The sequence below is a fragment of the Halichoerus grypus genome, chromosome 2, assembly GCF_964656455.1.
Source record: "Halichoerus grypus chromosome 2, mHalGry1.hap1.1, whole genome shotgun sequence".
Classification (NCBI taxonomy): Eukaryota; Metazoa; Chordata; class Mammalia; order Carnivora; family Phocidae; genus Halichoerus; species Halichoerus grypus.
Window position 1 is genome coordinate 728,740 of NC_135713.1, and position 23,104 is coordinate 751,843.

A 23,104-nucleotide genomic window follows, 5' to 3' on the forward strand; every position below is an offset into this window, starting at 1 on the left:
CAGCCTAGAGTCAGGGGCCGCGAGACAGAGATTTACGCTAAAAATGGTGGCTGTGGCATTCCCTCGTGGCCTCGAAGGCACTCTTCCTGAAAGAGAAAGTGCCTAAGTGGTCTCTGCTCCTCGCAGAGCTCCATGCAGAGTGGAGAAGTGGGCCCCAGGGTGCCAAGACAGCTGTGAGCCACGTGGCCGGCCAGGCGTGTCCGGATTCTGTAAGGACAGCCCGCAGAGCAGTAAGGAGAAGGCAGCAGCAGGACCGAGGTCGCCCGGCCACCAGCAAGGACCCCGGCCCACGGCCGCACTCCAGGCCGAGCGCGGGCGTGGAAAGCGTGCAGCCACGTTGGTAGACCCCACACTCACCCTGGCCAGGAGCTCCAAGCCCCCTCCCCCCAAGGAGTCACGGGTAGCAAGGACACGCACCGGGACGCTGGGAGCGGGACATTCGTGTGAGCCACGCCGGAGACGGCCCAGAAGCCCATCAACACAATGGGCAGAGGGACGGCAGTGTCCATGAGAGGTGCCAACCGCGTGCACCGCGTCGGTAAGAGGAGGCTGTGTGACCCTGGCCACCGGCAGCTCGGGGCGGACAGGGCCAGTCCAGGCCAGACGTCAGGACGGCAGCTCGAGGGGCGCCTGCTGGGGCCTGGAGCACAGAACTCACCAGTGTAGCCCCGTGAGTGCTCCTCGCTGCAGGCTACACCTTGTGGGAGGAAGAAAGCACAGCTCCGCCTGCTGCCCGGGGATGGGGCAGCACGCGCGTGAGCCCCAGACCCCGAGCACCTTCGCCCTGCCTGAATCCCTCGTTTCCCGGGGAAGGGGCCACCTGGGCCGGGCCTCTCACAACCTCTACCAGCAAGGGCCCCACACGGTCCCGAGGCTTGGAGACGGCAGGGGGGATTCCCGCTGGTGGGTGGGTGATGGGCTGTCAGCCCCACGGCTATGTGGCCCTGACGGGGGCTGCACCAAGGCCGACAGGTGAGCCCAGCACCTGCATCGGCTCCCTCACGTGGCCCAGAGCCTCGTGGGGGAAGGGAGGCCGACGTCCAGGCCCTCTTGCCCGTTTCCCTCATCCTGACCCCAAGCCCCGGGGTGGGGACTACCCCAATACTCACTATGTAGCAGGCACTACTCGGGGTCTTTTTCTGTGTGGCCCCCACTAGTCATGGAGAAAGGAAAAGACAGCCATCTGTAGGCACAATAATGATCTCCATTCTGTGAGTCCCAGAGAAGCCACGTGGCACAGCGGTGGGGCTGGGACAGGAGGTGGCTGCAAAAGCCGGGTGTGTCCAGATGGAGCTCGCCTTTCCTGGGACTCGAGCCCCCGCCCACGCGCACTAGCCCAGGCCCCGCAGTGCGGAGCCCCGGACGCCCGTCTACAGGCCACCCTCAGGAGTTGGTGCAGCCTCTCCCAGGAAAGGGCTGCAGGCCTCGTCCTGTGGCCCTCGGGCGGTGGGGTCCCGACGGGCAGGGCGAGGGTAGGGGTCATGTGGCCCCCAGGGCAGGTCAGCTCCTTCACTGACCAGTTCCTCCATGGGCTCAAAGCTCCATCCCCGAGCATCACTGTGCCAGGAACTGTGGCCATCCTTGGACACACAAAGTGGGGCAAAGTGGGTCCCACATCCCAGGCTTTGTCTGCGTAGGAGACAAGGTCTCCGGCCTTGGGGAGGGAGGTGGACTATGCATAGTGCTTCGAGGTGCGGGCACTTGGGGGAAGGAGGCCCTGGCCTCGGGCCTGCAGGGGTGCCACCTTGGGGACCAGGCCCAAGTGGAGCCGACTTCAGGTGTCACCCCTGATCAGACCATGGCTTAAGGAGCTAGATAGGAGGCCACCGGGGATGCAGGGAGGTGGGTGGACAGGGCATGCGAGGTCCTAGAGGACAGCTGCCTTCTCTGGGGTCAGGATCTGCTCCAGGTGTCTCGGCTGGTCACCTGGGGGTCTGCTCCCTGGACTCTCATCCCCGGGAGGCTGAGTATGGCCCTTTAAGCCACTGCACAGCCACCCCCAGGGGACCATCCCCAGGAGCCCCCCGGGCCAGCCGCAGCGGGAACTGCCCCCACCCCCAGCCCGTTCCTTCTTTGGGCTCGTGGTACTCAGGGAGTGCCAAACTGTCCCGGGGTCTCCAGGCAGCCCCGGACACAGGCCACCACCTTGGAGACTGCTTTGCCACACCAGCTTTGCCCTCAGGTCCACAGTGATGGCACCCCGTTCCTGCGAGCCTGTCGCTCCCGAGGGGTCTTGGGGAAGGCCAAGGGTGGGGCAGCGAGGCCTAGGGCCTGGGCGGGGCTGCACCATCCTTTGGCTGTTGTCCATGGGAGCCCCTGGCGACCCCCGCAGTCCCCAAGTCCCATGGGGGATGGTCACTGGGTCATCCTAGAGTCCCCGTGACCAGACCAGCGTCCCCTCTGAGGACAGGACCCCCACTCACAGGGCTGTGGTGACAACGGAGTCCAACTTTTTCGGGAGGGGGGCAGCTTCCAAACCCGCCAAGCACTGGGACCTCAGACAGCGTATTCAGTGGGGGTGAAGGCCGTCCACTGCCGCGCCATGACGTGTGTGGGACGCGCAGCCCTGCGTTGAGGATGCTGAGTCCTCGCGCCCTGGGGCCGCTGGGCCTCCTCCACCCAACCTCAGGGACTTGACAAAAATGTCACTCGTTTTGACTTTTCTTTCCCTTTCCAAAAAATTGATTTTGTTTAATTGTGGTAAAACATACAGAATATTAAATTGGCCGTTTTAACCATATTTAACCGTGTAGCTCAGTGGCTTGGGGGCGCCCCCTAGCACAACTGAGGAGGCCGCGGGGTGGGCTGGGCTCTGAAGCCAGGGGAAAGCCGCCCACACCACGGCCCATCAGCTCATCATGGTGTTTGCTTCACTAAATGATTCCCCCGTATGGAGTGAGGTGTAACAGTTCCCAGAGAATACATCTAAGTAACAGACAGGCATCGAAAGTACATCGCCATGTCTGTAAGGCGTCCCACACCACGCAAGCCCTCTGGGAGGACACGGGACTGGACCGAGACGCTCCCAGTACCTTCTGCTTTGGTGGCCAGAGCCAGCGTTGCTGAGACAAAAATACTTCATCATTTCAATTAAACAGCTGCTGCCCAGAGATAAGCAGGTCACACTCAGGTGCCCGGGGCGGTGATTTCTATCCTATTATTATCCACAGGAGATAAGGTGACCAACGGCCTCTCTCAAGGTCACATCTACCAGCCCAGGAAGGTGGGGACCTGCCCAGGGCTTTTGGATTCTGTCTGGGGGAGGGTGGGGGGTGACTGCTCAGACCGCAGCCCGAGGAGGGGTCTGCACTGGGGGCGGGCCCCGACACCCTGGGGACCACACCAGCCACCACACCCCTGGCCTCTGGCCTCGGGAATCGAGGCAGAAGAACCCTCCACCTAAATGAATAAAGCCTCCCGGCCAGTGCGCCCCCTACCCCCGCACAGCAAGGCCACAAGGCCGAAGACGAGGCCCGAGCAGAGGCCACCCCCCACCACGGCTGACAGAGCCGCTCGGCCCATCCAGGGCCCGCAGGCGGTGGACCCCGCGGAGCCGGGGCCGAGGGCCTGCGGAGGCCCAGCACTTGGTTCTGCTGGACGGTTTCCAGCTGGGGGGCCTCAATCTGACACGGCCAGTTCTGCTCGGCAACCTGAACCAAAATCCACAGCTTTTTCTTGGCTTTCTTCTGTTCCCCCAGGAAGAGAGGGAAGGGGCAGGGTGTGTGAGCCACAGTTTGAGTTAGATAACCATCTCCGGGCTTGAGTACCTCGTTCAAACGTTAACTCTGGCTCGAATCCGTGGGACCCGATGGAGGAAAGCGCTAGACAGCCCGGCTGGGGTCTACGCAGAACTACTTTTTGTGTAAATACCGCAAGTCATTAATTTCTATTTTCTCAGGGCAATGAGTTAAAAATACATTTTAAAAATAAGCTTGACTGCTGCTGAAGTATACCAAGGTTACTTGGGCCTGGCAGCTCAGGACCCGGAGTCTGTCCACCCTGGCAGAAGCCAGGTCCTCCCAGAGCCGACATCACAGGCCAAGAACGTGCGCGAGGGTGACGAGCATGGAGAAAGGCGATAAAACACAGGCTGACGGAGAGCGTCTGGTTGCCAGTCTCTGCTTCTGGGGAGAAAGGACACGCACATTAAAAGGGCAGAACCGGGAAGATCTGCCACTTCAGCGAAATGTGCAAGGAAAACGGCTGCCCACGTTGATGCCCACGTCAATGCCCACATCGATGCCCACGCCACCAAACACAGTCCTTAAACACGGGGCAACACGATGGCATTTCCGGGAGACAGAACCTCTTCCCCAGCTGAAGGCAAATGGCTCCGGGTAGAAGCCCAGAGACACAGCCTCAGCAGGAGGGGGAGGAGGTCGGCGTGGGGTCTGGGCGCGCACAGCAATGGCCACGTGGCGTGGCGCTCTCATGCACAAAACATGCAATCCAGGTGTTGAACGAAGCTCCTGGGCGGCACGGGCCCGAGAGGCTTCCTGGCTGCCGCGCTCACTCACGCACCCCAACGAGCCACACACCCGTGACAAGAGAACAGGGAGCCCCTGGAGGGAGAAAACGGAATATCGAAAATACACGCTCCATACCAAAGAAGGCAAGAGAGGGCCCTGCGCCGACTCACCGGGTGCGCACGCCACAGACCAGCCCTTCTAAGGGCATGGCTCCACGCCGTGGCCTCCGACGCGGACAGAGCATCCACGCCAACAGGGGTTTCAGACACGCCTCTCAGGAACTGATAGAACAAGTGGACGAGGGAAAAAAAACCAGTGGAGATAAACTAGCTCTGCACCACACGTGGAACGCGAGTGACCTAACCGGCAGATGCCGGAGACGCACGCGCAGCCAAGCACGCACCAACGCCCCGCGCGCCACGGGCAAATCTCACTCCGCTGCCAAGCTGGGAACGTGGACTTAGGCCCAGGGTCTTTGCAGAAGTGATCGAGTTAAGGCAAGGTCACGCTGGGGTACGCGGGCCCCGAGCCAGTACGGCTGGCGGTGCTGAAAGGAGACAGAGACGCTTGAAAATGCGGAGGGGACACAGAGGCGGGCTCGTGGCCGCACAGCCAGGGCCCGGGGATGCCCCGGAGCCACCGGAAGCTGGAGGAATCGAGGGAGACCCCCTGGAGCCTCTGGAGGGAGCGCCCACCCCTTACTCAGGCCCTGTCGCTTCCGGAAGGTCAGAGGGGAACCTGCTGTTGTCTGAAGCGCGGGTTTGCGACGATTTGTTGGAGCAGCCTCAGGACATGGCTGCTGATCGTCAGGAGATGTTAGGAGCCGCTTCCCCGGAAGCATTTTGAAATTGTACGACATAGACCAGTTCTTTGGGAAACACACCCTACCCAAGTTTCCACAAGAAGAAATAGCAGCTCTGAATAGTGCGATATCTCATGAGGAGAGTCAAACCCACCCCCCCACACACACGCGCACACACACACGCACACGCACACGCACACGCACGCTCCGCCCAGACGGCAGCGCTGCTATGATTTTCCAAACACTTAAGCAATAACGCCAATTAGAGTAAACTCCTCCAGACAGTTAAAAAAAAGAAGGAATATTGCCTAACTCGTTTTGTCAAATCAACATTCGTCATCAAGGAACCGAAAGATGAAACCACGATGAGACGAACTACACCCCGTGAAAACATCTACAACGCTATTAACTGCAGGGGCTCAACGTTCTGTTTTTACCCTGAGGGGTGGTTTCTCAAGAGATCACCTTTTGTTCATTCAAGAAGGAGTAAAAGCAGGATTTGTGTACTCCTGACTACCCGTGTTACCTGTCGGTACAAGTTTACTTAGAAACAGATGTGTCCAGGGACGCCTGGGTGGCTCAGTCAGCTAAGCCTCTGACTCCTGGTTTCGGCTCAGGTCGTGATCTCAGGGTCGTGGGTTTGAGTCCAGCGTCAGGCTCTGCGCTCATCAGGGGTCTGCTTGTCCCTCTCCCTCTGCTCCCCCCACTCACGCTCTCTCTCTCTCTCTCTCAAATAAATAAAATCTTAAAAAAAAGAAGAGATGTGTCGCCCGGGAGGGACGGGCAGGGACGGGGGTGGCAGGGGTGCTCGGGCTCGAAGCTGCAGGTGCCGTCGCTGCAGAGCCAACTGGTCGAGCAGGGCAGGGAGTCAGCGGTACCCGGAGTCCAGTGGATCAAGGTCAGCTGGTCCCAGCTGCCTAGATAAAGCCTTTGTTGTCCCGCGGCACGAGAAACAAGACCCGCGGGACAGCGCAGCTCTTACGCAGAACCCCTCGGTCCGAGAGGGGCCGTGGAGACCCGACACCATGTCTCCGAGAAATCAACTGCAAACAAGCGCCCAACCGACCGCCAGCCAATCAGGGAGGCCTGCGCCTCAGGCTGGTCCCCAGCCGCCCGGTCTCCCGATGCCCTGAGCCACGCCCACGCGCGGAGGCCCGGGACGGTAGCTTCTTTCCTCCTCACCCTGTTGATGGAAGGTTCTAGAATTAACTCTCAGATGCAGGAAGTGTGTCTCACCCAACGGTGCTCAACGATTATTTGCTAACCACTGAGCTTGCCTAACCAAGACTGGTGCTGCCAGAGGTGGGAGGTGGGAGGCAGCCTGCCTGGTTTCCATCCATCCCCGTGTGCGGGTGAGCATGTGTGAGCGGGTCCACCCAGGGCTCTGCCCTTCCTGGCGTACAGCCACGTCTTCTGGACGTCAGGGCACCGTCCAAGGGCCCTCCTCCAGCCACCACGAGGCCATCCTGCTGCCCCCTGTGCATTCGCGGGGTACGGGGCACAGGCCGGATGTGGCATCCACCTGGGCACCTCATGGCTTCAGGGAAAGCCTTGCCTCTTGCCTCTGTACCCAGCTTGGACACGCCCAGGTGGCACCAGGTGGGGCTGGGAGTGTTTGGAAAGTAAACAGCTCTGTCTGAGCAAATACAACCGCGCTGGGCTCTGTGGCCATGTACCACACCAGCGGCCGGGCAGGGACGCTGGACCCCCGGTCCATGGAGCAGCCCCAGCCTTTGTGTGGAAGAGGGGCACCCGGGGCATGGTGAGGGGGGAGGGGACCATGGACATGCAGGGCTGAGCGTGAGTGTGTTTTGTATATTTTGCCACAATTGAAGACTAAATGTTGGAAGTCTGAGTAGTTCCAACTAAGCACGTCTGAGCATGGGGAGAGTTGCCAGGCTGGGCAGGGCCTCCGGCCCCTGCAGTGAAAGCCGGAGCACACGGGGCACCCGACACCTCTCCTCCCTGGGGGGGGGGTCCCGTGAAGCCTCCGCACCCGCCCCAGGCCACCAGGAGAGTCACCTGCGGACCAAGCAGGGTCAGCCCGAGACCCCAGGGATTTCTGGGGCTTCCTGCTCTGCCCTCCAGCCCCCCTGGGGTACGCAGGAGAAGCCGCAGGGCCCCCAGGGTCCCACCAGCCTCGACCAGGGGCCTGGCCAGAGCCTCCAGGCCCCACACGGGTGAACCTGCAGGCCCCCAGGAGCCAGCGACAGGGACGCTGCCCCAGGGCAGAGCCCCAGCCTGGACCCCGGCGGGTGTTCCACGGGAACAGAAGGTTCTGGGGGGGTGGAGCCCTGCCCAGACCTGGGGCTGCAAGAGGAAAAGCTGCTAAGTCAGAGGTGGGAGGTCCTGTGCTGCCCGCGGCCACCCGGTCCTCAGGTTCCCGTGCCGGCTCCGCTGCGGAGCCCACAGGCCCGGGTCGGACGTGCAGGGAGGGGCGTCCACGCCGGGGCAACCCCGCACACACCCTGCCTCTGTCCTAAGGAAGGAAGTTAGCAAACCCCCCTCCATGACTTTATCTCTGGATCTAGTTGAGAAAATACGCAGAAAATCACCTGAAACTGCATTTGTTTGGTGTACACGAGGCTGCCGTGGTGACCGTCCAGCTGTCCCCTCGAGGCAGCCACCGTGGGCAGCTCCAGGACCCTCCAGAACCTTCCGGAGGCCAAGCACTTGCCCCAGCGTGGGGCGGGGTCCCCAGGTGAGTGTCCTGGGCCAGAGCCTCCGCGGCCTCAGGGGCAGCGTCACAGACCCTGGCAGGACCCTGACCAGGGAGGGTGGTGTGGGGGCTGGACTCGCAGGGGTGGGGAGACGCCTGAGCACAGCTGGGGGAGGGTGGGAGGCTGGCCTGGAACTTTCTGGAACTCCTCCCCGGACCCCTGGCCTCCCGGCAGGATCTCAGATAAACAAGGGGACAAGCAGGGTCTGGTGTGCAGACAAGTTCTCAGAGGTGACCCAAGGACAAGGCGGCCGGCCACAGGACACAGGGCTGACTTTGACCCCACCCCTCCCGCAGTGCTCGCCTGCCCCCTACTGGTCGCCCTGGTACTTGCCTGCCGGGCCCGCCTCCCCTAGAGAGCCAAGTGTCCCCACCGCGCGCAGAAGTTTCCGGAAACTCCGCATCTCGCCAGCCTGGGATACACACAGCCCCGCAGGGCCCCGCACAGCCCCCTGTGGGCCACACAGGCCCCGGGGGCAGCAGAGGGGCCCAGGCCCACGGTCTCCTCTCCGCACAGCCCCGGTCTCCGGGGAGATGGGCAGTGTGACCCCAGGAGCCGACCCCCAACAGCGACACTGGACTCAGGGCCCCCAGCCCCCTGCGTCAACGGCACCAGCTCCTGTCCCTATCTTGCCCTTCTGCGGTGACCCCCCGCATGAGGAGCCCTCGCCGGCTCTCGGGACTGGCCCTGGAGCCCACGCTCGCTGGCTGAGGCTGACCCAACATCCCCACACGTCCCCTCAGCTTGTCCAGGTTGCTTCCACCACGCGGCCTCCCAGCCTCCTCCCCTCCAGGACCCAGGGCCATCACCAGCCCTAAAACCAGCCAGCTCTACAAGAACCTCGTGGTAGGAGGGCTCCCGACGGGGGTTGTGAGACCGACACTGGGCACTCGGTCAAACTGGAATTTCAGATAAATACTGAACTTTGCTTGGGTGAGGTTGGTCCTGCATCTTGCTTATGCCAAGAATTACTTGTGTCTACTGAAACGGGAGTGTCACGCGTCCCGCCCGCGGCTGGTTGCTGGGTCTGGCCACCCCGTGCTCAGGGCATGAGGTGGGCGCGCAGGTGGACAGGCTCGGCCTTCTGAGGTGTGGCGGCCTCGGGGTCCCCGCCTGCCTCCCTCTTCCCAGGGAGTGGAAGATTTTCAAGTACTCCCTGGACACCCTGCCCCTCAGGTCCCCCGGGGAGGGAATTAGGCCAGAGCCCGGTGTGGCCCGGACTAGCAATTATGCACATGTTTTCCTCATGTTTTAGAGTCAACAGGATCTCCTGCGAGACAGGCAAGGATGCCCCCAGCAAAATGCTTCCCGGGCAGGCTCCGGGTGCGAAGGACAGGCCACAGTCATGGCCGCGGAGCTGCTGGCCCGTCACCTCGCCCATGACTCAGCATCCAAGGGACCTTTCCTCAGAACAGAATCCCCCCCCACCACCAGGAGGCCGAGAGGGAGGCCATCGGGGCCCAGAGAGGGAAAGAAACCAGCAGGCCCTTGTCTGTCTGCGTGTTTTCTCATTCAGCCAGCGCATGGGGTGGGGAGGAAGAAGCCCCCCAGACCTCGAGAGCGAGCCCTCTGCAGTTCCTTCCGGTGTCTCCTGCCGAGCGCGGAGGCCTCCGTTCTCAGGAGCCAGCCTCCACCTGCAAACCATGCCCCACACTGGTGGCCACAGGGCCTTTGTTCTCGGAGAAAGTACTTCTCGGGGACTGTCGCGGATGTGCCCCATGCTTCACGGCCAGCCACTTTCCACCGGTCACCTCGAGGCCACTATGTCCCCTCCACTGCAGGGGCTGTCCACCCCCCTCTCAGAAACCTGAAAACAAACAAGCAAACAGAAGTCCGAGTCCAGGAATGACCCAGAGCCTGCTCCCCTCACCACACAGAAACGGACAACAGGACCCTGCCCACGACCTCGGCAGCGATCAGTCCAGACGGTCAAGACTTGGTCAGTGACTGCCCCACATCCAGCTCAGGACCGACCACTCAATCGCCTAACCAACCACACAGGAGGCTGGCTCCTTGTCCCCGGCTCCGCTGCACTCCCCCCGCATCCCGAGCAGACCCAGACCCCCTCTGCTGTGACGCTCTCCCACTCCCCGGCCTGCCTGGGCCTGTGTGATGGACCACCCCCTCCCCACAGCATGCCCCGCCAGTGCCCACCCCAGGTGTTCTTCACATCCAAGGCCCCATCCTGACATCGGCACTGCCCTAGGGCCTTTGCACTGCTGCCCTTGGGCTGGACATCTGGGCAGCTTAGGGCACCTCTTCCCGGAAGCAGCCTTTGCACTCAAGGCCCTTCCTGCTCAGTCCAGCGCATCATCTGAACTCACAGTCAGGGCTGCGAGGGAGGCGGCTCCTCACGCCCGGATCTGAGCCAGGCCTGCCCCCCTCGCACCCGGTTCAGGGCCTGACCCTCGGTAGGGGACACACACGTTTCTGAGACCACGGAGTGCATTCTGCTGGGCCATTTCCCATGACCACTAAAGCCACACGTCCTTCACTTGGGTTGGGTGACGATCACCACGTAGGGGCTAAGAAAACCGGTGCAGAACGCCGTTCGCGGGGAGAAGCCCCAGCCCCGTTCTCCAGGCCGCGCCCCACACCTGACGCTGCGACCCGCCAGCCCCAGGGTGGTGGGCGCCCGCCAGGGCCTCAGCCAGCCCCAAGGCCCTGCCGCCGTGCCCTTGTCCGCCAGCCCTGCCCGGACTCCTCAGACCACCTGCCACGCTGCCCCTGGCTATCCTGCACCTGTGGTGGCCTCTCCCACACCCACCCCCGCTGGCCTGGGGGGGCCCGTCCAGGTGCCACCCTCTGCAAAGTGGACTGGGAGCCCCTCGCGGGTGTGCGACCCCCTCCCAAGACGACCGCGTGCAGTGCACAGCCGGATGTGTCCCCGGAACCGGGCGAGTCCACACCTCGACGGGGTTGCCCTTGGCGCTCTGCCCACGGTCAGCCCGGCGGGAAGGGGAAAGCACGGAGCCAGCGCACGGCAGCTAAAACGTACGCCGGTGCCCCGAGCCCACAAACACCCTGCCTGCGCGTGAAGTGAGACAGACGTACACAGCGAGCCGGGCGCTTCCTGCCCGAACCCCCCACCTGCTCTGTGCGGCGGTCTCACCCCCAGGCGCCTGCACACGGAACGGGGCCGTGTGCACACAGGTACAAAAGGACAGGCGGCCTGGAGCACAGCCCCTCCTGGTCCGCCAGCACCCCGGATCCTCCGCCCGCTTGGGTGCTGCCGCGGGCTCCGCACCAGCGTCCCCGCAGGGAGCTCACCGGGGCTCGGTGCCACAGTCACAGCCCCGCTTCCCAGCGACGCGGGCCACCCCGTGTGAGCAAAGGTCAAACGACTCTTGGTGATAAAGCGCAGCCGGGCCGCCCTGGGGGGCACGGGGAGCACGGGGAGAGGAGCAGCCTCTGCGTCCGTAAGGCACTCACAGACTTAGGGCCTGCCCGGCTTCCCTGGGGCGCAGGCTGAGGCCCGTGCAGGCCCGTGTTCTGCGGCCCGTCCGTGCAGATGCGCGTGGGGCAGGCAGGGCCGGCCATGTTGGTTCTGCAGGGGACCCCACTGCGGGGTCCTGTGGGGTCTGCGAGGGAGGGGCTCTGATGGAGCGGGGCACGGGGGTCCCCGTGGCCACGGCGGCAGAGGCACTTGCTCCGGCGCTTCCCAGGAGGCTGGAGAGCGGCCTGCACTTCGGGGTCAGGTCCCGGCCTCCACAGGCCCCTCCAGCAGCCCTCGGCCCCGCTCTCTTCACCGGCCACTTGCTCCAGGACACAGCCGTCACCTCCCTGCTGGGGTCCAGCCTCGCCCTCCAGGGACTGCCGGCTGAGGCCCCGCGAAGCCCGAGAGAAGGTGCCTCCGGGGGGCTCGGCGCTCGGGAGGATTGCCCGGCTCCCGGGCTGAGGGTGGGTGCTCCGGGCCGGGCTGGGGGCTGCTCGCCCTCGGCTCCCCTCCACCCTGAGATGCAGACAGTGGGGCCGAGCCCAGGCCCCAGAGAAGCAGCACCTGCGGAGCCCCTGTGCCGGCCACGAAGATGCCACGGACTGGGGCATGCTGAGGGTCCGGGAAGGGAGGGCCAGGACTTTCTTCTGCTCTCCTTCTGCACCCGCATCCCCGCGCCCAGGAGCATTCCAGAAGCAGCTCCCAGGTGAACCCAGACAGCCCTCCAGCACCACTGAGAGCCTGGACCAGAGCCCTGGGGCGGCTGTAACCCAGAGCCACAGACCGCGAGGCCGGCTCTCAGGGCCCTGGGGCCACACGTCCGACAGCCAGGTGTCGCAGGGCCCACTCCCTCGCAGGGGACGGTCCCTCCTGCCTCTGCCTGGTGGCCCGGCACTCCGACCTCCGTCTCCTCCTCAGGTGGCCTCTCCCTGGTGCGTCTGCGTCTTCCTCTGGGTCTCTTTTAAGGATGTTGGTTGTTGGACTCAGGACCACCGGATAACCCGGGATGACCTCTCACCCCCATGTCCCTAACCTAATCCCATTTGCAAGGACGCTTTTCCCAAATCAGGTCCCATTTACAGGAGTCAGGAGTTAGGATGTGGACATATCTTTTGGGGGCCACCATTCAGCCCACCTCCAGCCTCAAAACTAATGCAAGATAAGGCCCAAACCTGGAAGTACTTGGTTCGCAGGGAGGGGGCTCGAGGAGGGTCATTCCCCAAAGCTCCTCTGCAGCCTTGTGCACACAGTGGGACCATCTCAGACTGTGGGACGGGCTGGCAAACCCCGGTTGCCACTATCTCACCCAGAATGCTGGGCTTTCTGCCACATCCTCACAGTTCTGGTCATAAAACACGTGTCCTCAAGGGAGCAGCTCCCAGGCAGGAGATCCACTGTGCCCTGTCCCTAGTGGGCCCCCACCCACCGTCTGGCCTTTCAAAGGGGGACAGCTGAGGTCCCCAGTTTGGAAGGGCTGCTGGGGTGGAGGGGCTCAGGCCACAGCAGGTGCATTCTGGGACCCCCGGTGGTCCTGCAAGCCAGGCTCCATCCTCTCCCTCTGGGCCAGTCCTGTCTCCCACTCACAGTCCACAGGCAGGAGCGGAATGGGGGGCCTTCCTGGGCCTCAGCAGGAGGCTGGCAAGGCTTCCCACGGAGGGGAGCCGGGACGGTGACCCATGGGCCCACACACAGAGCGGGGGCTGAAGGCAGCACACAGGGAGGCAGTAGGGGGCAGGGCAGGAAGGCAACCTCATTCTCAGGAGGTCCCAGCCCCCAGCCGAGAGCGGGCGACAGCGAGGCCCAGCCCAGCCTGAAAGAGGTGGTCCCCGGAAGGTGGGCACAGATGAGAGGGGGGCTCAGCAAACCCCAACAGTCCTCGGCAGGCATCCACTCAGCCCCCTGCCCACGGCAGACAGCACGGCCTTGCTTGGCCCCTCGGGCAGCCGTTTCTGCAACCCTGCCCCCTCCCACCAGCAGGCCTGCTTGCCTTTGGGGGGTGGGGTCCTGTGAGCCCCCTTCCTGCTCTGTCCTAGGGCGCATCTCATTCCTACCCTCTGGAACACCTGGGTGGGCTCTGAAGCATCCAGAGCGAATTCTCCATGTCCCTAAAGCAGTTTCTGACGCATATGACTCGGGTCACCAGTCCCAGGAAGGGCTCAGCGGAGAAGACCTCTGGCCGCAGGTGCTGGGCGTGGCAGAATATGCCCTCCGCCTCCCAGGACGTCGCTGAGTCCCCGCACGTCCAAGGCATGGGACAGGCTTAACGCCAGAGGAGCAGTTTCGGGCCAGGGTGCTCCGGGGGGGGAGGGTGGTGGCCAAGGGGCTCCCTGCTTCTCTGCATCGGTCAGCACCCCGAAGGAGCCACCCTCAGCAGACCCTCGGGAAACACAGCTCTTGACCAGGGCCTGGCCATGTGGACCAGGGGCCCAGGTCTGTAGCTGGCTGGCGAGGTCCCAGGGGTCCCTCGGCCCAGGCCGGATTCACGGGTGGCTCAGAACCCTGCAGAGAGGTGTGTGCATGGGAGCAGGTCCATACTTCCTACGGGCCAATGTGGGGGGCCTTGTCCACGGGAGGCTGGGACGTGACCTTGTGATGGCTCTAGGGGGACACCCAGACCCACAGGACCCTACAGCCCCCACCCCGGGGTAGGGAGCCACAGGCCTGTGTGAGTTCAGGCAGGCTGCTGTCCAGAGGAGGCAGCCCCTGATCTTGGCCAGTTTTCCCCAGGGGGTGGCATGGGGCAGGGTGGGGGGCCCTGGAGTCTCCGACGGGTGATGCTGACCACTGATCTGCATCCCCAAGCAGCTCTGTGTCTGGCCATCCCTCAGGTCACCAGCGTCCCCAGGCCTGGTGGGCACAGGTGCATGGGATGGAGGTGGGCTGCCGGCATCAGCTGCTCCCCTCAAGCCCCTCGAGCAGCCCCCCGGGGAGGCGGGCAGGGGCTGACCAGTGTGCCCCACGCCGCTCGGCTCTGTGGTCTAGCGGGACAAGAGCTCTCAGGTCTCCAGGCAACAAGAGGCAGCGAGGAGGCGCCGGGGCCCTGGGGAGGGCTCAGGTGGCCATCGGGGGGAGGGGGAGGGGAGCCCGATGCAGGTGGAGCGGGGCGGGAGCTTGGCCCAGGTGAGGCAGGGTCCCTGCGCGGGCTCTGATGGGCTCAGTGGCCTCATGGTGGACCACAACGGGAGGCTGCTCGGGAGCTCCGTGGCGGAGGAGGCTGAGCCGACTCAGCCCCCCCTGGGGGGACGGGGGAGGGGGCGTGCACTGGCTACCAGAGCCCACGGCTTATCTTAGCTGTGGTGGCAGAACGGGCAGCCCCGGCTGGGGGCACAGACAACCCTCCTGCGTGGTCTCACGTCCCTGGAAGCTGTTACTCCCAAGGCCTCTGTCCGTGGCCTGTGTCCTCACGTGGTCACCCCTCCGTGGCTCTGTTCATCACCTCTTTAAAGACCATCTCCAAGTGCAGTCACACTCTGAGATGCCGGGGCCAGGACCCCCAGCGCCGTCAGCCGACTGGGCCGCCCCACCTCCCTGCGCCCCTGCTCACAGGCCGTGGCCTGGAGTGCAAGCTCCCGGAGCTGCAGGCTTGGGCACGTGCTCCCCTCTGCCCCAGCACCAGGCCCACGCTGTGCAATTCAGCAGCCACCAAGCACAGGCAGTTGGTTGAGTTTAAATTCGAATTAGTTAAAAATTCAAAATATTTAAATCCAGTTCTTAGTTGCACCAGCCACATTCCACGAGCTCCACGGCCACCCGTGGCTGGCGGCTGCCATAGGGGATAGCACGAGTGTGTGGGACCGCTCAGACCCTGAAGACGGAGGAATGAGTGAGCCAGGGAATGACTGAAGGAAGGAACGGGGCTCTGGCGCCACGTGGTGGGGGGGGAAAGGAGCTTTGTTCTGAGTCTGTTATTTGGGTGCCGTGGCGCGACCACGCGAGTCCTGCTGGAGCATGAAGGAGTCGTGGACTGCGTCACCCTGGAAAGACCGCCGCTCCCCGCGCCCGAAAGGAGGCACTGCCCAGGCACATGAGCGTGCCCGCCGTGTCCCTCCCGAGCCGCACCTGTCCCAGCCTGCCAGCCCCTGGGCCCTGCTGGCCACCCGAGCATGGGTCACCCCACGCCGCCGGCCTGAGCGGCCTCCACACCCTCCCCAGGCAGGGACGACCCCACAGGGAGACGGAAGTCTCCGCCGTCTCCAGCTCCGTCTCCCCCCTCCCCCCACTGAGCTCAGAGCCCACAGCACCGCCTGCCCCACACGGACCACCGACCCGGAGGGTTACCACGGCCCCCCCACGCCCCCAACTCTTCCGGCGGCTCCTGCTCGTTGGGCCACGTGTGCAGAGTTCAGAACACATAAAAGCACACGGACGACGGAAGCCTAAAACGGACCTCAGCTGGCCCATTCTCCACTTCCGTGCGCGAGCTCGGCGAGGCCAGGGACGGGGCGGAGGAAGGCACCGATGCGGGGTGGGGGGTGCGGTCAGGAGACAGCCGCGTGTGCCCCGGAAGCGACCTCTGGAAGGCAGAGTCTCCCGCAGCCCGGGAAGGTGAGCCTTTGGAGCTCCAGAACATTCCATGGCATTCCTCTCAAATGAAAACAGGAGACGCTTTGAGTTAAGTAGCCTATGTGAACTCCGTCGATTTTCTGGGGTTCTCCCTAACATCCAGAGGCCTGCTTTTCCACGGACGGTGCCCTGACTGCTCCCTGAGCTCAGGCAGTCCGCACACCACTGTCCTCACAGGGTGTCCGAAAAGGCCCGCCAGCCTCCACCGAGGGCAGTCGAGGGGTGCGGGCAGCGGCAGAGGGAGGTGCCCGGTCCCACCCGCCCCACGTCTCCTTGGCCCCCAGGCCGGCGCAGGGGCATCTTCAGCCACCTGGACCCTGCGACCCACTGGCGTCACCCATTCCAACCCGACTTTAAATGGCCTCCCAGCCAGACCCTCCCCGGGCTAGCCTGCCTGGGTCTGAGCATCAGTGTCCCAGGGATTGAATGGGAGAGAGAGGTGTGTCCAGCCCCAACCGCGCAGGGGTGGAGGGCAGGCTGACTGCCCGTGGGCACCCGCCAAATGTCGCCCAGGGAGCAGACGCCACAGCCCCGCACTGTCGATTAAGTGCAAAAGCTCACCACCCAGTGTATGACGGGTCACGGGGTGGGGGGTGGGGCAAATAACTCCCGATGGAGACACGTGGCAAGTTGCGGCAACGGTGTTTCAGAAGTGCCCATCTGAGTAAACAGGAAAAACAGGCCCTGGGTCCCAGCCTCCCACCTGCTGCCCTTCCCTGCGATCTCAGGCAGCCTGGCAGCCACCCCCAGGCCGTATCTCGTCTCTGAGCCTCTGAAGGTAACAGACTTTCCAAGCTCGTGAACGAATACTAAAGCATCCGTTCAGCCCTGACACAGAGTCCACGAGACTAGCATCAGCCACATACATGACCGGCCAGGGACGCCCAGCCCCACCACCACCGGGGCGCACCTGCCATGGCCACGGGCGAGCCCTGCTCCCACGCAGCCCCGCTCTGCTGTGTCCCTGGCGGCCACAGGTCTCAGCCAGTGGCCGGGGACACGTGGGAGCACCCCTCTGCAGGGTCATGGTGTGGGAAGCCGGTCCCTCCCGAACAGCGGCCGCTGAGATGTGAACACGGGTGTGTTTCTCCACGGGAACAGCCCTGAAAGGAGTAGCCGGCAGCACAGGCTTTGGAGAAAACCTAAAACACCCAGAAGGACTGGCGACCAAACAGCCAGCTTTGCTGTGGACTCATCGAAAGCGAGAAGCCTTACTGCCTCGAGCTTTGTGTTCTGTTGGTTTTCTAACACCGTCCTCTAAAAGCCAGAACCAAACAATAAAAAGAATAAAGGCATTTTTATTTAGAAAAAGCATTTCCAATACATTAAGAGGTAAAGTTGGAAAGAGCAGGTACACCACGAGGACGCAGCCACGTGACTGTGGACACGCAGAGACAGCCTGGAAGAGGTTTTTTCACAGGGACTACTTCTGAGCACATTTTCTTTCCATTATTGTGACGGTTCACTGTGCCTGTCAGCTTGCCTGGGCCTCGCTGCCCAGGTACGAGGTCACACATTATTCCGGGTGTTTCTGTGAAGATGCTTTTGGATGAGATTAACACTGAAAGTGAGGAGCTCCGAGTCCTCCCTGACACAGGTGGGCCCCGTCCAATCAGTTGACGGCCAGAACAGGGGCTGACCTCCCCAGGTGGGAAGGAACCCTGGCAGAACAGGGGCTGACCTCCCCAGGCGGGAAGGAACCCTGGCAGAACAGGGGCTGACCTCCCCAGGTGTGAAGGAACCCTGGCAGAACAGGGGCTGACCTCCCCAGGCAGGAAGGAACCCTGGCAGAACAGGGGCTGACCTCCGCAGGCGGGAAGGAACCCTGGCAGAACAGGGGCTGACCTCCCCAGGCGGGAAGGAACCCTGGCAGAACAGGGGCTGACCTCCCCAGGCGGGAAGGAACCCTGGCAGAACAGGGGCTGACCTCCCCAGGCGGGAAGGAACCCTGGCAGAACAGGGGCTGACCTCCGCAGGCGGGAAGGAACCCTGGCAGAACAGGGGCTGACCTCCCCAGGCGGGAAGGAACCCTGGCAGAACAGGGGCTGACCTCCCCAGGCGGGAAGGAACCCTGGCAGAACAGGGGCTGACCTCCCCAGGCGGGAAGGAACCCTGGCAGAACAGGGGCTGACCTCCCCAGGCGGGAAGGAACCCTGGCAGAACAGGGGCTGACCTCCCCAGGCGGGAAGGAACCCTGCCGGCAGGCGGCCCGTGGGCACTGCAGCCTTCCCCGCGTCTCCTGCCTGCCGGCCCACCCTGCAGACTTTGGACACACTAAGCCACGGCTGCATGAACTACTCCAATCCTTGGAATCTCTCTCTCTCCACGCACACATCCTGCTGGCTCCGCTTCTCTGGGGCCCCCGAATACAACGCTGTCCACATTTTCTCAGGTGAGCATCATGGCTCCATCACGGCCTCCAGGGAACTTCTCCCAGCACCCGATGCCCTGAGGCACCCACTCTGCCCACTGGGGGTGGCACCAGGCCCAGGGCTGCGGCAGAAGGAAGGGCTCAGGCTCCCTGTGCCCAGCGAGGACTGGGGGCCACGTGGGCCTGAGAGAGAGAGAGAGAGGGAGGGAGAGAGAGAGAGGGCAAGCAGGGGCACGGGGCACAAGAGGGAGAGGGAGAATCCCAAGCAGGCTTCACACCCAGCGCGGAGCCCTACACGGGGCTCGACCCCACGACCCTGAGGTCATGACCTGAGCCGAAATCAAGAGTCGGACGCTTGACCAACGGAGCCTCCCAGGTGCCCCGCCTGACTCTTGATGACATCATGCAGGAGCAGTCTCCATGGGGGGGGGGGGAACGGCTCTGCGGGCGGGAGGGACTCACACGCCGCACGCACCCACCCCTGCCTGTGGCTGAGACATGGCCGGACAACCCAGGGGGCCGTCTGGGGCCGCTGCCGGTCTCAGCCCCTGTGCGGGGCTCAGGTCCCTCCAGGGGCAGGAAGCTGGGTCCCCACCCCCCACTCCCCAAGGCCAACTGAGGCGAAGAGCCCCTCTGTGCTGCATCTGGAAGGTAGAAGTGCAGCCCGCAGCGCTGTGCCCATCTCTAGGGACCGGCCAGCACGCCGAGCAAAGGGCAGACCCCGCAGCCCCTGGTGAGGGAGGACCCGTCGGCTGGAGGGGCCACCCCAGTGCCCTGCACCTGCCCTTCCTTCCGACTGGAGAACTCTGTCTCCTGCTCCGCGGTGAGGGGGCCCACGGGCCCAGCGGCCAGGACAGGCTGTCCCCGGGGTGTCCAGGGAGAAGGGGCCTTCCTGGCTGGGTGACTGAGGCCTAGGGCTCCTTCTTGGTCCCTGGAGAAGCAGGCTCAGGGGGACAGGGTGAGAAGGGGTCTCCCAGGCCTGCAGCCGCGCCCAAGCCCCTCCCCGACCCCAGCACCGCGAGCCCGCCACCCCTCTCCTGCTCCAGGACCAGCCCGGAAAGGCCGCACCGGGGGCTGCTTGAAGCAGGAAGGTCCCTGGACAAAAACAGCTCCTGCAAAGGGCCTGAACTCGCACCTTGCAGAGAGTAATTTAGATGAAAAGGACCCCGGCGAGAGCCCTGCCGGGGAGCACGAATTTAATCAAAGTGACCTCCTCCTCCTCCTCCGGAAAACCAGACAGCAGCTCGCCTACCTGCCGGAAGCAGAGGGTCGGGGAGGGGACGAATTTGGTTTCCTCTCACCCCCTCTCCTGTTCGCTTTTTTGATTGTGGCAAAATAGATCTGACCTAAAACTTGAAGCTTTCAGCCATTCTGTATACAGTGGCACTCAGCACGTGCACAGCGTTGTGCGGCCATCCCCGCCTCCCCTCTCTGAATGTCTGTCCTCATGAAACCCTCTCTCCCAGCCTGCCTGGAGCCCCCGTGCCCTCCCCTGTGTCTCTGTGGACGGGACTCCTCCAGGGGCCTCCGGTGAGGGACGCTGTGTCCCCCGTGACGGCTCCGTCTCACAGGGCAGTGTCCTCAAGCCCGTCTCTGCTGTAACAGGTGTCAGGACGTCCATCCCTCCTTTGCAAGGTGGGACAATACTCCAGCGCGTGGCAGGACCACGTCTTCTGTCCACCTTTCTGCCACACACACCCCCACATTTGTACGGTAGCCAACATCCATGGACACACGTCTGGGACCCCCAGCCCGAGCCCACGTTCGCACAGTGCAGCCCTTGCTCATGGGGCCAGAGGCCCAGGTGGGAGGAGGCGCGTGCAGGGCCGCCGGGGGCCCCGGGCAGGCACTGCGCACAGGGCTCCTGCCGGGGTCCTGGGCCTGCCCACGCGCAGCCCCCGTGGGGTAAGGACGGCAGTGTGGCCAGTTGAACACGGACTTACCGTGTCATTTTGATGTTTAATGGGCGTTGGTGCCTCCAAAACCACGACACCGCCCCATGGAAAGGACGCCAGACGGAGCAGAAGTAGCAAGGAGGGAGTGAGGGGCGCACGCTCAAGTGTTTTCGTCAGCGAGCTAGAAACCACGAAGGGGAGAGCTCCCCGGGAGGGTGCTCTGGACAGAGCTGCTCCGTGAGAACCAACACGAGCGCTGCACCCCATGAAATATTTAAGTAAAAAGAGAACAGAGCCTGCCCAGCGGGGTGGCGGGTTCTCTGACTCCAGAGCTGGGCAGCCCACACCCTGGACTCGGGCTCAGGCCTTCCTGGGCAGCCAGGAGCGGTGCTGAGCCTCCTACCCGACGAGAAAGCACCAACATCGGCCAGGGAACCGGGACTTGCCCCTGACACGCACCTGGAGCAGAAACCTATGACCCACTTGTGAAGTCGCACGAAGTGCACACGCACGGTCCGGGTGGGGGGGGGCTCTCCCGGGGTTCACAGACTGCGCGGAGGGCCCAGCCCAGATGGTGAGCGGGGAGCCCGTTCCCCGGGGACAGCAGTGTGGGGGGCCAGCCGCATGCCGGACGACGGCTCCCTGCCTCGTCCCGTTCCCGGGTTCCCAGGTCCCGGCTCTTGAGGGAGCGTCCCCCTTCAGACACACGATGCCCCTCTGGCCGGAGCAGGTTCTCAGGCTCGGTGGCCGACCCTCACCTCCCCCTCCAGCAGCGAAGAGCCAAACATGGGGTCACACCCCGACACGGACAAGAGACACTCACAGGCACATGTATGTGGACACAGACACACAAAGACGCACGTGCAAACACACTTGAATGTTCTGAACAACAGGCCTGCGTGACCAGCCCCCCAGGTGTCATCTGAGCCTCTGTGGGACTCTGAGGACCCCCCCGACGGCACCTTCAGAGAAACAGAAAGTCAACCTTGCAACAGGGGCTGGAAACGGGCCTCCACCCCAGGGCAGGGCGGAAACCAGGAGCCGCGTGAGGGTCCACCTGACTCAGCGAGGGGCTGCCCCGGCCTCCCCAGGAGCACGGCTCAGAGCGCCCGCGGAGACAGCGGGGGCCGGAGGCCCTGTCTCAGGGTCAGGCCTCTGTCTGATACCCCCCAACCTGCGGACCCGCCCAGACCTGAGACTGGGAGGGGGCTGAGGGGAGTTGGGCCTCTGGGGAGCCGAGCTCCGAGGAGTGTGGTCCTGCGTCGCAGGGGCAGGTGGGTGGCTGTGGCCGCAGGGCGGCGTCCTTTCAAGCCAAGGCTCCCTCTGTCCCTGCCCTTCCTGCGGGGCGGGCGGGGCGGGTCCTCCGCATCTTGACTCCGGATCTGGGGCCCCCGCTGTGATCCCACAAAGGAACGGCACTGGCAGCTGGCACCAGCGCTTTCCTGGGAAGCTGGGGGGGGCAGCCCCAGTTCAGCCACCTCACCTCTGGCACCTCCCAAAGTGGTGGTGCTACGGCAGCCCATCCCGGCCCAGTTGCACGCTGCCGAGCTCGTCTCCCTCCTGCCCGGAGCATGCAGACCCGCGGTGCAGCCAGGCAGGGCAGGCAGGTGGCCTGGGGACAGCACCCCCGCCTCCTGGGGTGAAGAAGCCTCCCCTCCCTCCCAGCACAAACCCTGCCACCCTCGACGAAGGAATGGGACTCGGCACAGAGCGCGCAGCAGACCGGTGTGTGCCAAGGAAACGCGGCTCCCAGGGACACAAGGACAGGGGCGCTGGGAGCTGGGATCACGTCCGGTCCCTCGGCAGAGAGAAGGGACACCCCACTCGAGGTGCCCGTTACGCACAAACGCACAGCAAGCAGACTCACGGGAGGGGAGCTGGTCGAAGGGCAAAGTCGGATGCTCAGCCTGGCCGATTCGGAGCCGGCGGGGTCCTGACACAGCGTGAGGCACCTCTGTGCGAGAAGGCTGCGCGTCGTCCCGGGTTCGAAAGCCCCCCCATTCGTACACAGAAGCGGGAGGGCAATGCAGGGCGGGTGCCCACCGCGCAAAGGCACGCCACAGAACCCGAGTTGCTTTTTAAACTTGGTGCATGTTGTCTTATCGGCAGCGTCTCGTCAAATAATCGGTCTTTTGTTCTCGGCAGCGGGCAGGGCACACAATCAGCTGATTGATCCCTGGCTGGAGCCGCGCCCCTGTAACTGCCGCCCCACTGGAGCCCCGTTGTGTATGGGCAACCGCGTCAGCCAGGGGCAAGAGCACAGCGTGGCCCCGGCTCAGAACCGTCCCACAGCCGAGGGCTGGGGCGGCCGGATGGGGGGAGGGCAGGGAGGGAGGTCTGACCTCCTGGACCGCAGGCCCAAGAGAAGAGGTGAAGGTGCAAGTGGGGGCACTGTAGGGTTTCCCTGGCCCCAAACAGCCCCCTGTCTCCCATCTACCACTCGAAGACTCTGGGGCCATGCCCTTCTCCCTCGTCAGCATGAGGATGAACATACCAGGAGCTCGGACGGCAGAGGACAAGCTGAGACCTGAGCGTGTCTCCCGGCACCAGACCCTTTCCCCAGGGGCACAGGCCAGCATGCTGGGGGCCCAGGACAAGCGGGGCAGAGAGGGCCAGGAGGGGGGACGAGGTTCGAGGAGGACCTGGAGGGTCAGTCCCAGGGAGCCGGGACCTGCACAGTGCTGGGCGAACAGCTCCATGCCAGGACAGGGCCCACTGAGAGTCCGTGTTCCTGCCAAGAGGCAAGGCCATGGCCTCTGAGGCCCCAGTTCCTGGGGGGAAGACCATGGCAGGGCCAGCAAGCCCAGGCTGGGGCCTTGGGGCCCCCCGGGACGGGGAGTGGAGAGGC

At 63.9% G+C, this 23,104-nt stretch overlaps 1 protein-coding gene across 1 annotated transcript in view; it reads right to left on the reverse strand.

Annotated features, from left to right (window-relative positions):
* The window catches only part of SLC12A7 (solute carrier family 12 member 7), a 68,571-nt gene extending 46,326 nt beyond the window's left edge, over positions 1-22,245 (reverse strand). Inside the window, exon 1 of the mRNA XM_036113661.2 lies at positions 22,124-22,245. The gene's annotated coding sequence lies outside the window, so the exon portion shown is untranslated. The remainder of the gene's footprint in view (positions 1-22,123) is intronic.
* Between the last annotated feature and the right edge of the window lie 859 nt (positions 22,246-23,104).